This window comes from Nannospalax galili, unplaced genomic scaffold, assembly GCF_000622305.1.
Source record: "Nannospalax galili isolate Female #2095 unplaced genomic scaffold, S.galili_v1.0 scaffold1529, whole genome shotgun sequence".
Taxonomy (NCBI): Eukaryota; Metazoa; Chordata; class Mammalia; order Rodentia; family Spalacidae; genus Nannospalax; species Nannospalax galili.
In genome coordinates this window covers 198,869-213,518 of record NW_008359069.1, presented here as the reverse complement: position 1 = coordinate 213,518, position 14,650 = coordinate 198,869, and the positions used below count along the sequence as shown (strand labels likewise).

General features: G+C 40.7%; 1 long non-coding RNA gene across 1 annotated transcript; it reads left to right on the top strand.

Moving 5' to 3' along the window:
- The first annotated feature begins 693 nt into the window (after nucleotides 1-693).
- LOC103725354 lies at nucleotides 694-13,501 on the top strand. Its single transcript, XR_003847704.1, has 2 exons — nucleotides 694-1,392; nucleotides 10,331-13,501. It is a non-coding gene; the product is annotated as an uncharacterized LOC103725354 (long non-coding RNA).
- Nucleotides 13,502-14,650: the final 1,149 nt, after the last annotated feature.

The following is a 14,650-nucleotide window of genomic DNA, read 5'->3' as shown; positions in this document are numbered from 1 at the left end:
TAATAATACCAGCTGAGTAGTTACTATGTGCTACATTGGTGATACCCATTTACATACCATACCACTCAGAGAGTAATAAGTACCACAGCCCTTGATTGTAGGCTAAAAAAATGAGGGAGAATTTTGAGAAAAAATGATGAACAGTAGAAGAATAAAATCAATGAAAGGCAATGGAACTCCATTGGGAATTTTACTTACATAAAATAAAAAATATGGTAAAATGCCATCTGAAAGACAGTTATTGGAGGTGGGGTCATCTTTGGAGTCTGGAAGAAAGCATAGAGGAAGAATTAGCTGCTCATGTGTGCCAGGATCCTCCATTCTGCCTCCACATCCCCACTGCCTTGTTTATTAGGGCACACAAAGCCAAACACAACTCCAGAGGCTAGGATACAAATGATTCAGGCAGTCCTGGGTATACTGTGGACCTCAAGGTCCAACAACCTTTTTCTTGCTGCTTCCTTATCTAAACTAGCCACTGGCTTCTCTGCAAGATTCTGAAAATGGAAGGGCATGATCACCTGTGGCCCTCTGAGATCCAGTGGGTTTTAAGTATCAATGGAAAAGAGATGGGAGTATTTCATTCTGTCAAAATTGTATTTGTGTGGATTTGCTTCACTAAATGATAACAGGCAGATGCTTTCGACTAAAATGGTATCTGAGGTTGACCTAGGAAAAGGATTTCATTCCCAAGAAAGTAAAGGATACATCTAAAGTAGGACTTACTTGTTGAATTCTCCCAACTAGACTTTTATGTGGCCCATGTCAGTAAACTCCTAGTCAGGTTTGACGAGCTATTAAAAGCTCTGCTCATTTGGAGGGTATTAAAATAACAGATGGTCAGTCTGAACCAGCAAAGCACATGCTCCAACAACCTTTCTGGAGGCCTCTTCCTATAGCGGAGCATCATTCTTACATCAGGCCACATCAAAAATGCCCTGACCTGGATCCCTCTGCTATCCAGAGAAAGAGGTCCTCCCGCTACAGAAATGTGTGTGCGCTTCCATTCCATGATGCTGTAGAAACCACCACCATCCCTGTGGCTACTTCCAGTGTCAAAGCAAGAACCTAGAATTCTAGCTCAGTCTCAGTCAGAATGGAGGCATATAGGTTAGAGGAGAAAAAATGAATAGGGAAATACAAAGATATTATCCCACTGTCAATGACTGTGCCATGGGGCCACTGAGACCCTGGCAATGGTAACACCTGGCCATTGGGTTTGCCAGTGAGTTTTGAGTTCCTTCACTAGGTCTGACCTGTCTTCTCCCTGATTTTTCCATACCAACCACATGTAGCTGCCTTACCTCAAAGCCAGAGAAGCTCAACACCATCAAGTGAAATTGGAACCACCCCACCAAGCAGTCCCCACCACATCCTGACCTGGCAAACTGGGTGAGTTCTCCTTTGAAGCTTTGGCCTGGTTCTTCCAGATTCTACACTGTATTAGCTAGAAAAAACATCACCAATATTGAGATCCCTAGTGACAGAAGGATATATCATCAAATGAGTACCAGGAGGGCTCAGGACTGGGAAACTTTCCTTTCAAAGGAATCCCCATATATTGCTGTCACCTTCTCTCCAGCTGCCCTGCTGTTCTTTGATGGGTATGAATTCTGTGTATTCTGTTTTAGAATAGACAATGACCCCTGGGATGTTGAAAGGTGAACTAAGAAGTAGACTCAATTCCAGACAGCATTTGATTTGGGTTCCAATGATATTAAGGCCCTCTTGAAATACTAAGCAAAAATGTCAGAGAGAGCACCCCGGACCAGATATTACACAAACTTCTCAATGTGATCATTGTCTTAATATCAGGGTACATCTTAAGAAAAGGCATTCTTTATCAAGAAAGGGGATATGGCACCTTGAGGCCCTTAAGTAGAAGCTGCCCACAGCAAAATAACTGGAACCAGGAGTCAGCTCTGCCTTGTAGCTTTAAATGTAGCTTATTGCAGTACAATCTGTGGCCAGTTAAGATGGTCTGATCTTCCAAAGGGTCAAACAGGCACAAGTATCCTGCTTTGTTGTAGGCTGCCACTTTCTACCCCACTTCCTACCTGTCTTCTGTTGCTGCCTCTTTGATGTTATGTCTGTCAACACCTGCTGGTTTCTGGAAGCAGTGGCAGGGGAGGGGATCCCATATCCAGCTAATCCACAGCTTTTGCTTTATTAGAGCATTGGTGGGCATGTCTGGGAAAAATCTGACAGCTTTGTGCTGAATTATAAGAAAACCACAGTCCTATAGTTGGTGGCACTGACTGTATTCAAGCGCCATGCTTAGTATCTTTACTCCTCCTGCACATTTATCTGTAGTGCTTTCTATACCAGGACTTTTTTTTAGAACCTTCATCTTTCATAGATTGGAGGAGAAATAACACTTACCAAGTACTTACTATGAACTCAGAGGCTGAAAGCTTCTTATAATGTATTTGAGTTCATGGAATACCTTCTGGCAAGGGAAGTATCTAGATCTTTTGGTTTTATAGGTTTGACTTCGAGAAAATATGTGCCTTAGCCGAAGTTGCACAGCTAGAGCCTGTGACCTCCCCAAGCTATATTTTCTACCATGCCAGTGGGTCTTAAAATGTGGATCCTGAGATCAGCAGCTGAGCTTCGCTTGTGATCTTATCAGAAATGCAAGTTCTCAGGCCACCCAAGACCTACTGAAGCAGAAGCTCTGGGGTGGCCCAGAAGGTGTGTTTAAATGAGCCCCTAGGTCATTATGATCAATGGTTTCACACCCACTGAACTAGCCCATGTGACCTCTTTATTCTTCAAATTAAGAAAATGTACAGTCTACAACTACATGTTCTCACGGCTTCTGGTAGCAGCTGCCTTTATTACAAATCACTGTTAATACTTGCTTATATACCATTCTCTTCCCAGCCTAGCCTCTGTGTCCAGATAGCTTCTTGGTTTAGGGTCTAAGTGTCTCCCAGTATTAAGTTATATAGGAGTGACACATATATATATATAACTCTAGAGGCTAAACCATATCATCCAATAGGATGTTTCAGATCTTAAGATACCTCTGTGGACCCTCCAGAGGTTTCGGATCATACTCAGTCTTATCTGTTCCAAATATGTGCCTACATTATTTGACTGATAATAGGCTCTGAAATTTACAAGCATAACTCCCATGCCTACTTACTTAAGTTGGTCCTTGCACTTACCTGTTTTAGGCATACAGCTAGTAAGGACTCAAGACAAACTGGAAACAAAAAGATATTGTAGTCCTTGGAGTCTAGATCCTTTACCAGATTGAGTAGAATTAGTCAAGATTAATAGCTGTTCCCTGTAATATGATAAGAAAATAAGAGTGGGTAAAACGTGTTAATACCTGGCTTCCTAAAAGAACCAATAAAGTCTTTTGACTCCAATGGTGGAGACTGAAAGTTCTGTTAAGACTCTAGTGTTTGTCACAGATGCTTGGGTGTATAATCTTCCCACTGTGTTAATAAGCTACTAATCACGCATGTCAGTTCTTCTCACTAACATGAACTCTCTTCTCTTCCTCCTTCTGCTTTCCTTTGTTCAGAGAAGCAACAGAAAACTCACCCATCATGGATGGGTCTGAGTCTCCAACTCACCAAAGTACTGATGAATAGAGGTATTGTAAGGCAATGTTTTGTTCTTACTGCCCACGAGTTTGTGATCCAGATGTGCTGCATGTGTTGCTTTTGCCTGTGTCATAATTTCCAGGGGGAAACATCTGAATCACCATTATTCCATTATAAAAAATGGAAACTATTATTTTTATGCTTTATTTCTATCTACATGTGGATCTACATGTTTAGACATATGTTTTTACATCAGATGTAGGATATTTCCCATGCATCTTCCCAGAAGAGACCCCCAAAGTGTATTTTAGGCTTTCCCCCACACACTTGTAGACACACACTTGTAGAAGTTTTTAACTAGTTTTAAGTAGTGTCCATGAAAACAGCATCAGTGCTGATTGAAACACCCAAAGAGCACTGATAACTGCGTCTTACCATTTTTGAGTCACAGTTGTATGCTGTACCCGATACTATATAGAGAGCCCTGTTTTCAAAATGTGGCTTATAAATTAACACTAACACCCACCTGGGAGCTTAAAATGGACACCATTCTGGCTATTGAATCAAATGCCCATTGAAATTCGCAAAGCACTAATACCACAAATACAAAACAGTAGCCCCTGCTCTGATTCCTACCCCCTGAGACCTTAAAGTCTAGGTAATCAATTGCACAGCTCTGAAACTAAATAGCATCTCAAGGGCACCATGCAGAAGTAGAAATAAAATTTTAGTAGATCAAAAAATGGAGCTCTGAATAAGAAACTGCCACATAAATGTATTCAGTGCTCTATGGGTTAAAATCAAAATGCTAAGATGGTTAGGGGATGAGGGGATTCTTTTAAGTTCCTGGATATACTTTTGGAGCCTGGCTTCAAAGAACTACAATGGGAGTTGAGGGAGATAGAGAAACATCCCAAGAGTAAAATATAGGTACAGAAACCAGTGGGGCTATTTAGGGAACAGCAAGCTTGCTTTTCAGTAGAAAAAGAGCAGAACTTCAGCCTGGAATGTAGGTTGGGACACAGTCATGAACAAATCATCAGAGAGTTATGGAACACTTTTTATAGTTGTCCAAAGGGGGATTAGGAAAGCAGGGAGGAGGATGGATGCCTTGTCCTCTGGTGAAAGAGAAGGGATGAGAGGGAATGATGTGTCATGACAACATTTTTGAATTACAGTTAGTTTTCTTTTTGCTCTAATATGAAAGGATAAAATATGCAAAGGATGATAGAAGTGAAGATGGAAGTAGATCCTTGAGAGGTAGATTTGAAAGGCTCCTATGGGAATGTAGTTGAGTCAGCTCAAAAGGAATTAAAAATATTAATGCTGAATAGCAGCACATATCGAAGCCAGGCAAGACATGATGAGAACAGAGGGTCTTATCACTCTGGCTTTGTGACCAGCAGCACTGTTTGCCAACCCACATATGTCCAGCCAGTTGCTTTGGTAGCTTAAATCATATCCCTCAACTAATAGTAAGATATGGAGATAAGGCAATACTCAACATTTAGTAAGATATGAAGATAAACCATGGCTGAAATTGATTTACAGAATAAGTTTATAAAATTTATAGGTAATGGTCAAAGTTCATTTCCCCAGGATCTTACACATATAACTTTCTCCACTTCTGTGCCAGGCATTAAAAGCCACAAATTTCTCTAAGATGTGGATGGTAGAGGCTTATGAATTCATCAGCTGCCCTGGCTTAGCCAGTACTGCTGTGGGCCAAGCACCTCTGTAAGTCTCTGAGTACTACTCTGAGAAGAGGCATTCTTCAGGGGAAAGCTCCCACAGGCAGTGGCCTTCAGGAAGTCACCACCTCTGGCACCCTAGGTGGTAATTAAGGAATACCCCTAGGTCTTCATTCTATCTCTACCCTTGTTATAGTAAATGACTGCCCTAAACTTCTCAAGGGTGACTATTTAGTGTCTCTCTGTTTATATTATTTATAAAGAGCAACTGCTTCCTAAACAGTGTGTTTTGTTAACTTTGCTTTCTTGACACACAGCATTTCTTGATTATCTTAGAACTGAATTTGTACTGAATGAGAACCAAGCACTTAGCTGAGTCACCACAACAGGGTATCTTCCCCATAAAATGTTAACACATTAAGCAACATTAATAACCTTAAAAGTCACATGTCACATACTCAACAGTGCTGGGAGAACCACTTAACAAATATTCCACGTAAAACATCTAAGGTTAGTCTTTCCACCTTCATTTTGTCATTATTTTCTCTAGAAAATAACTTCTAATCAGAAAAAAGAAAGAAAAAGTACACTTCAGAAGAAGTATACAAGTTCCATTCTTCTCAGAGGCAGGGGCATGGCTTTTTACGTCACGATCCTTAGGGATCCACATGGAGTCTAAACCATCAGCCAAGTGGGTGGGTCCCATCCGGTTCCCCCCTCCCCCCAATTCAGATTTTGGTTTGTCTGTTTTATGTATTAGTTTGCTGATGAGCTAATTAAATAAAAGGGTTTTCAAAGCTGCAAACCCCATAGAACTTTATAATAGCACACTGCCCTGTCAGATTTGAGGTTCTGTTGATGCAAGAACTCTCCAACTGAGTCACAGGAGAACAATGTGGACCAGACATGAATTAGATCGTGTCTCACCTACAGAGCAAAGCACTTCACACAGAACTTCTGCCTTGTAGACACTACTGCTTTGACCTCAGTGGCCTGTCATTGATCCTACAATGAATATAAAGACCATTTCCTCTGAAGCAGATCATACTGTGACAAAGGCCCTTCATATTTGTGATGCCACTGTTACTTAAATTTTTAAATTATTTATTTATTTTTATGTTTATGTGTAAGCTGGAACTGTGGTCCCCTCTGGGGAGCAAAACTTGTGATCTCCTCCTGTAAGCTGGAGCTATAGTCCCCTCCCACAAACATGGAGCTATGTTCCCCTCCCATGAACCTGAGCTGAGCTCCTCCTCCCATAAACCAGAGTCGTGGTCCACTCATGTGAGCTGGAACTGTGGTCCCCTCCTGTGAATCCTGAGTTGTGGTCCCCTCCCATGAACCTGGAACTGAGAGTCCCTCCTGTGAGCTAAAGTTGTGGTTCCCTCCTGTGAGCCTGAGTTGTGGCCCTATCCTGTGAACCTGGAGTTCCTCCCATAAGGCTGTGGTCCCATGAGCCTGAAATTGTGGTGGTCCCCTCCTGGGAATTGGAGCAGTGCCCCTGTACATCATGAGCCAGAGTTGTGGTCTACTCTTACAAACTTGAGTTGTGGTCCCCTCATGTGAGCTAGAGCTACGGTACCCTCACAAGAGCCTGCAGCTTTGAACTTCTACAGTGAGCCACAGTTCCACATTCCTCTGGCTGTAGCTGATGGTGGAGCAGAGTAGAGCCTGGAGGACTCCGGATGTTGGGCAGCTGTTTCAGTCTTCTCTGGGTGACTACACTGCCCACAGTCCCTCCCCTCAGGTCCCAGGTTGTGTGTGGCAGAGACTTTGCCTCTTATACTGGGTACAGGGGAAGTCTCTGTTATTTGCAGATTCTGGTCTTGGGAGGACTGATTGTCTGGAATGGACCTCCCACCTCCCCTGAGGGCCAGCTGTGATCCTCACTCCACATGTGGTCCTGGGTATCCAGGCCTTGATGTTGTATTTTTCCCATTACCAGGCACAAGAGGTTTTCCATTATTTTTTAGTTACTCTTCTACAGCCCCAGTATGCCTTCACCTATGCCCTAACTGAACTTCTAGAGATAAAAATTATAATCTGGGAAGTTAACAACAACAAAAAATAGAATGTACTGTAATAACTAAACTGATATGATCCTCAACCTAAAAACGTGTAATTATATCTTAGAATATAAATTCAAAATTCTATATGTCTACTATAATGTTTGAATATTGTTTACTGACAAAACTGTACTACCAAGCTTCAACAGTAATGAGAAATTTATCACTGCTCCTATAATGTGAGTTTGCCGTTCCCTCTTTTTCCAGATTTTTCAACCTATATAGTCTTTCAATGAATGCATGTTACTTCACTTTATTTGACTGTTTAACTGATTTTTAATAACATGACATAAAGCCCCTGAAACTGATATAATCATTATGCAAAAATGTTGGGGACTGTTCTTAGCCATGTGGCTAAGAACGAAACTCCTCTGCAAGAGTAGCCAATGCTCTTAACCACTGAATCATTCTCCAGCCCTGTTCCTCACTTATTAATAACGAATTGTAAGAGAGTCTGTAATACCAACCTGGGTACGATAGTATTTTCTAGTGTGCATTCTGTGGATGTGAATAGGTGACTTTGGTACTGTTTGAGAAGTTCTAGGTGAAACAAAGTAATTCAAGTCTTATGAGCCTTTGATGTGTGTTCTAAAAGGCCGAGTCCTCAACCTCACTGTCCTTTCATTTCCTCAGAGTATCTCACAGGTGCACTTTGAGAAGCGCTTATTAGCATGGTTCCTTATAGCCACTGACACAGCTAAGGAAAATTTTGTCCCTAAGAGATCCACATCACAACCACACAGACACACATTTCTGTCAGTAGAAATGGTGCTCTTTCCATGCACAGCGCTGCTCTCTGACCCTGCTGACTTCACTCCTTCATGGAAACTGACATTCTCGTTCTTTCAACTGTTTTTTGCTTTGCCATCTCTGAACCAGTGACTGTGGCTGGAAGACTCTAATTGGTAGTCCTGGGTCACACATCCACCTTGGTGGCAGTAAGGGTGTTAGGAAGAGACTGTTCTCTAAGAAGTGCAGGTCTCCAGTAGGACCCAACCACCTTTTCTCATTAAAAGCTCCTAGTTCTTCTGACACAATTTGCAAAAGCCAGTTTTGTCAGTAGAGAATGTTTGCAGAGTGAGTGTAATAGAATCATCCACTCATTTACTCCCAGTATACAGGTATATACAGAGATATCCATGGCCAGTGTTAGGACTAAGGGCTTGCTTTTTGCTTTGCTTCTGAAGCCATATTTAAGCAGAATTAACCTCTGTATTTCTGATGCTCCAAGCACAAGGCTGTCATTAAAACTCACCAGTACGCTCAACAGGCCTTGGGACTTTCTAGTTTTCATTGCCTTTGCTACTTTCGGTGAGGAACATTCACAGAGTACAGAATGCTTTCATTCATGTATTCCTAGAGAAGTCAGCAAATGAGACAGAAAAGTAAGAGCAACTGATTATTATTCTCAGAAGAAGCTGATTTGGGAGGCTTTAAAGATACTCTTTAAGGGGCTAGGGAGATGGCTCAGTAGTTAAGAACACTGGCTGCTCTTAAAGAGGACCAAAGTTTGGTTCCCAGCACCCACATAACAGCTAACAACCATTTGTAACTCCAGTTCCAGAGGATCTGATGCTCTCTTTTGGCCTCCACAGGCACTGCACACAAGTGGTATACCAACATATATGAAGACAAAATACACATGTACATGAAAACTAAAAATAAAATAAGTTTTTAAAAAGATACTCTTTCAACTAGCTTTTCTTTGATCTGTGTTAAATTAGAGTCTCTTACTGTTACCCATCCCCAAAATGGGATTCTAGGTGATTAGCTTCATAGGAGGAACTGAAGGGCAGTTCGAGGACTAGAGAGGGGTTTTTTCTTTAATACTGATCTCTATATATGATTAGTAGTTTCGACATAGCTGTGTGGCCACTGATTGATATTTAAGAATTACCTCTTCCTAACCTTACCTAAATAATAATGCCTATCTGAAGGCCTTTTTTTCTATATATATTTTTTTTCTTCTATATTTTTATTTCATAATTATTTTTAGTGTGGAGTGTTAAACCCAGGACCCTGTGTTTACTAAGCATGATTTCTACTACTAAACTACAGACTGAGCCCCTACTTTATATTTTTTAAAATATTTTTATAAGCCCTTAACCCTAGCATAGTGAGTCATAGGGAGCTCCGAGCCCACTGGGGCTACCGGGAGGCCCTGCCTCAAGAAGACAAAAAGAACAACTTTTTTAAATAAAATAATAATATTGATTTAAGAAACATTTAAAACTCAATTCAAAGTATCACTTCAGTTTCACTCAATTTCAAATGTTCTTCAAGGACAGAGTAAAAATTTACCAGTGAAGGGGCTGGGGAGATGGCTCAGTGGTTAAGAGCACTGGTCGCCCTTACAGAAGACATGGGTTCAAGTCCCAGCACCTAACAACCATCTGTAACTCCAGTTCCAAGGGACCCAACACCATCTTCTGACCTCCTCAGGCATTGCTTGACACAGATGCACTTACATACATCCAGGCAATACACTCATACACATAACATAAAAAATAATAAATAAAATATATTAAAAAAATAATACTAAGAAAAAAATTTACCAGTGAAATCTGGTTAACCCTTGGGTCTGATGGAAGGCAAACCAGTGTCTGTCATTCAGGAAAAATCACCCCGAGGAATACAGCCTCAGGGGCTGTTGTCCTTGACTGTACCTGAGAGTCATCTAAAGGACTTTGAAAGATCCCAACAGTCACATTTGCCCCAGGCCAACAGCATCATCTCCAGGACAGAACGTTGGACATAAGCATTTCTGAGGTTCCTAGGTAATCTTGAGGACCACTGCATTGAACATTAGATTGCATCTCATGAGGCTTCAGGAGGTCTCTTTTACGTGACTCTTATAGTCCATGAATGCCTTCTCTATACTCAGTGCCACTGGAGAGTACCAGGAGCAGGGAAGACAGCCCATCAGTAGAGGGGCTGTTAGTGAACATGTGCCCTGAATGCAGACCCATCAGAGCTCCTCTCCTCTAACTGTATCATCTTTTTGGATCCACAGGAGCTACAGTGATAGCTGCTTCCTGGATTCCTCCCTCTATCCAGAGCTAGCTGATGTCCAATGGTACGGGCAGGAAAAAGCCAAGCCCGGGACCCTCGTGTGAGCCAGCCCGGCCTGATCTGACCGCCTCAACGCCATTTTGAGTCACCTCACTGCCTCTCATTTGCCTTACCCAGACACACTGTCACCTGCACCAGCTTCGGCCCTCAGCACTTTTTTTCTCCTGTCTCCGTATCCCCTTCACCCTCAAAACCTGACTAAGGAGGCATTCTGGAAGGTTCCGGTCCCACTGTGTGTCCCCTGGTTCTCTTACCCACAGAGACCCAGACAACAATCCTCACTGGCACCTTAGTGGCTTCCCCCTGCCATGATGGCCCAAGGCCAGGAACTGTCAGGGAAGCTAGCACTCATGCAATTCCTACAGACTAAAACCATTGGTAGAGAATGGAAAAAGACCAATCTACATGCAGAAAGACAGTGAAGTTGTGTCGAGCTGTTGCTGTAGACCAACTAAGCACTTCAAGAGGAGCATGCCTCATGGGGATATTCATTTTACCCTGAAGTATTCTGAAGTGAGACAGCTCAGAGGAGTACCTAGAGGGGAGAGAGAAAAAGGAAGACCAACACTTCAGAGATGCATTGGAGGATCATAATCAGATCTATGCTGCCAAAGATTAAATACATTCTAAAAATAAACAGATAAGGGGCTAAGAGGAACACATTTTTTTTTTCTGCAGTGAAATTTCTCTTAAATTCTAAACTGCTTCTATGCAGCACAAGTGAAAGTCAACCATTTGTAAATCATGTCTTGTCTTGACTCATTTCCCTACCTTCTCCCTACCTGACAGCTTGGAAATGAACCCAGTGGGACAGTGAAGACAAAGGAGGCTTGGCTGGTCTGGTGGACTCAGAATCTCCATCCATCCAGACATGACGGAAAACAGACATTGGGAAGAGCAGGGTAGTTAGTCCTGTTCTATGCAAGGGGCTTAGCCCAAGCCCCAAAGCTGCTTTCCTTTAGGGATTGGTAGGAAGCTTAAGGTGATCATTGCCAAAAGTGGTTCTCTCTCATTAAAACAACTAGTAAAATGTAACTTTTTTTTGACACATTGTTTCATTTTCCTTTTTCATGGGAAACCAAGGGAAAAGCACATTGCAATCCATCCAAGTGTTGTAACTGTTGTGGCTCATTTCATTTTATATTTGTTAACACTTGTGTGACAAAGAGCTCAAATGTGACATCTCTTGTGTGTCATTCAAAGAACCCAACTACACCCTTAGGTAGGAAGATTTTTTTTTTTTTTTACAGGTGTCTAAAAGCCAGCAGATAGAGCAGAATTGAAACAACCCAGCTCCCAAAGGGCCCATACACCTCCAACAGTATGAGTGACCTTGATTCACAACTTTAGCAGATACCAAGAGGACAAAAGAAGGAAAAACCAGCCTGTGGGAGCTGCTCGTTTACATGTGTTTTGTGCTATGCTTAACACACAACCAGAAAGCCATCAATCTTCAAAGGCCTCAAACATACTTTTATAATAACTAAGCAGTGCACAATCTTAGTTGGGTTACGCAAGATGGCACAAAATGTCTCCATGGAGGTAGTATGGTATACACGTTGGTGCAAGTAGAGTGGGACAGGGGAAGGTATTATATTTGTAGTGACTCCCTAGGGGAAAGGCATTTAACAGCCATGGACAAGAGCCTGGGCCGGGGTACTTTTGTGGGAAAGCAGAACTAAAGTTAGCTGTAGCATCAAAAGAAAAATCTTTGTTTTTCGTGTATGTGAATCCAAGAATAATTATAAACTCTACAAGACCAGGAGGGTAAGAAATGGACACCAAATTACTAACTTTGTTGCTCAGTCTGCTATGGCTTGGAAAGCTCTGGAAGTCAAGTGGGAGCACTTATACCAGGTAGGCACATTCATACCATGTTGGTCTGAGGCCTCCTCCACCATTTTTCTGTGGTTCACTCAAGGCTGGGTACCCCAGAGCTATGCATGGCTCGGTTGGTAATGCCAGCTTTCGGAACATAGCACAATACCCAGGAAACTTGAAAGCTAAACCTGTAGGATTAATAGAAATTGATGATGATGTTACAAAATGAATTGGGCTTGACAGGGGTGGGGGTCACTTTTTTTGGCAGGTTTATTGGGAGGATTTTTTTTTCTTCCTTCCCTATTTGGAAACATTATACATTGGGTGATTTTTATTTCTCCCCAAAGAAGATGCCTGAATAACTAGACTGAACTATGTGCAATAAGACAAGTACAAAGGGAAACAGAGAAGGTGACACGGTGACAAGGTTACAGGTTATAACATGGATAGTACTTTGAAAATCAAGTCTGAAGTCAATCGGATCAATGAGAGAGGCAGAAAGAAGCTCTTTTTAAAAACTTGGGTTACATTTTGTATTTGGGGAGCAGAGAGGAATGGAATGGGAGCAGTGAACATCATGATAGTCTGATAGCAAAGACAGATTAAGTAAAACAGGTTTTACTGTTTAGCTGTGTTCAGTTAATACAAAAGGTAGATAAAGTACTAGTCCTTTGAGACTAACATGATGAATGATCAATGTGGCGGAAAGTGCTCTAGTTATTGCATACAAGCACTTGCAAACTCTTTACAGATGAAATATGGAGCTCCTGGTCTGATATAAAGCCCTTATTGGATTCTTTGGATACATGTACGAAATTGCCTGTTTCAGACAGATGACTATGTTGTGAGCCAGGTTGGTTTTTTATTTTGTTATATGCAGATGAGTGTTGAAACTGTTAAAATTCCAACTTGTTTTCATTCAGTATTAGTTTAGTTCTAAATATAGCAAACCTCATCCAGGTGCTATCAGATGACCAATTACTGCTTAGTTAACTAGGTGTAAAGTTTTACATATCCATTCATGTCAATAGTTTATTACAAGTTGTGTAAAATGGACTCTAGTTTAATAAAGGGGGGAAATGATTAGGTTGCTCCTGAAACTGACTGTAGAGCATGTAAAATGATTTTACTGGATTCTGTTGATCTGTAATCAATGAAAAAAAGATGTATGTTGTAGACAAAGTTGCAGAATTAAAGAAGAAATCTGCTTTTAATTTATTCTTTTGTATTAAGAATTTGTATAGTACCTTTACATTTTGCAAAACAGTGTTGTCAACACTTATTAAAACATTTTCAAAATGAAAAGACCCCAGTTGCCTCTTGGACATTTTTTCTAAATGATAAATACTTAATCGTGCTCCAGAAATCTGTAAAGGCAGGTGCACTGGACTAATTTCTTCTTTTTAAGCATCATCAGTTTGTACGTAGTATTCCGTTTTGTTTTGTTTGGGGGGAGGTTTGTTTGTTTTGTTTTGGATGGTCTCTTTATACAGTCCAAGCTGACCTGGAACTTACCATGTAACCCAGGCTTTGAATGCAGAATCCTCCTATCCAGCCTGTTAGGATTATACGCATAGCCACCACACCCAGCTATGTATGGTATTCTTCCTGGCTTGCTAGACAAGAAAGATAAGCTTGGTTGGTTTGGTAGTTTTCTGCTATATCTTGTCTAAACCATACATTTTTTTCTACTCCAAAAAGGATTTGAGATTAGAGGTCAGAGTTTTCAGGACACTATCAGTATTTTTTTTAATTATTTATTTAATAACAACATACTTAGAAGAAGCTTCATTACAACAGCATTGACACATTCCATAACAATTTCCAGAGATAAGATACATCTCTTTCAAAATTGGCTGTAAATTTTTAGGTTTACAGTTGAATTAATAGAGTTATACAATATTGAACTCAGTATAAACCCTATAAGACATAAAATTGAATGATATTTTACCCTTTAAAAAATATCTCCATTTCATTTTAAAATATGCTGTTTCATACAGAAAAACTCATTTTTAATGCAACTAACACTCAGATGTTTGCACATGAGTCTCTAATCTCTCTCTATATTATTATTACTAGTCACAGTCAATTACTTTTTTTAAATTATTTAATAACCACATGATTAGAAGCATTTCATTACAGCATTAACATATTCAAAACCAAAGCAAAGACGCTTCTCTTTCAATATTGGCTCTAAATTTTTAGGTTCACATTTGAACTAATACAGTTATACATTATTGTACTCGGTATAAACCTTATAAGACATAAAATTGAATGAGGCTTTAAACTTTAAAAAAGATCTCCATTTCATTTTAGAATATATTGTTCCTTGCAGAAAGACTCATTGTTTTTGCTACTAACACTGAGATGTTGGCGCATGCATCTCTAATCTGTATGCATCTGATTATTATTAGTTCTAATCGGTTGCACTTGGATTCTT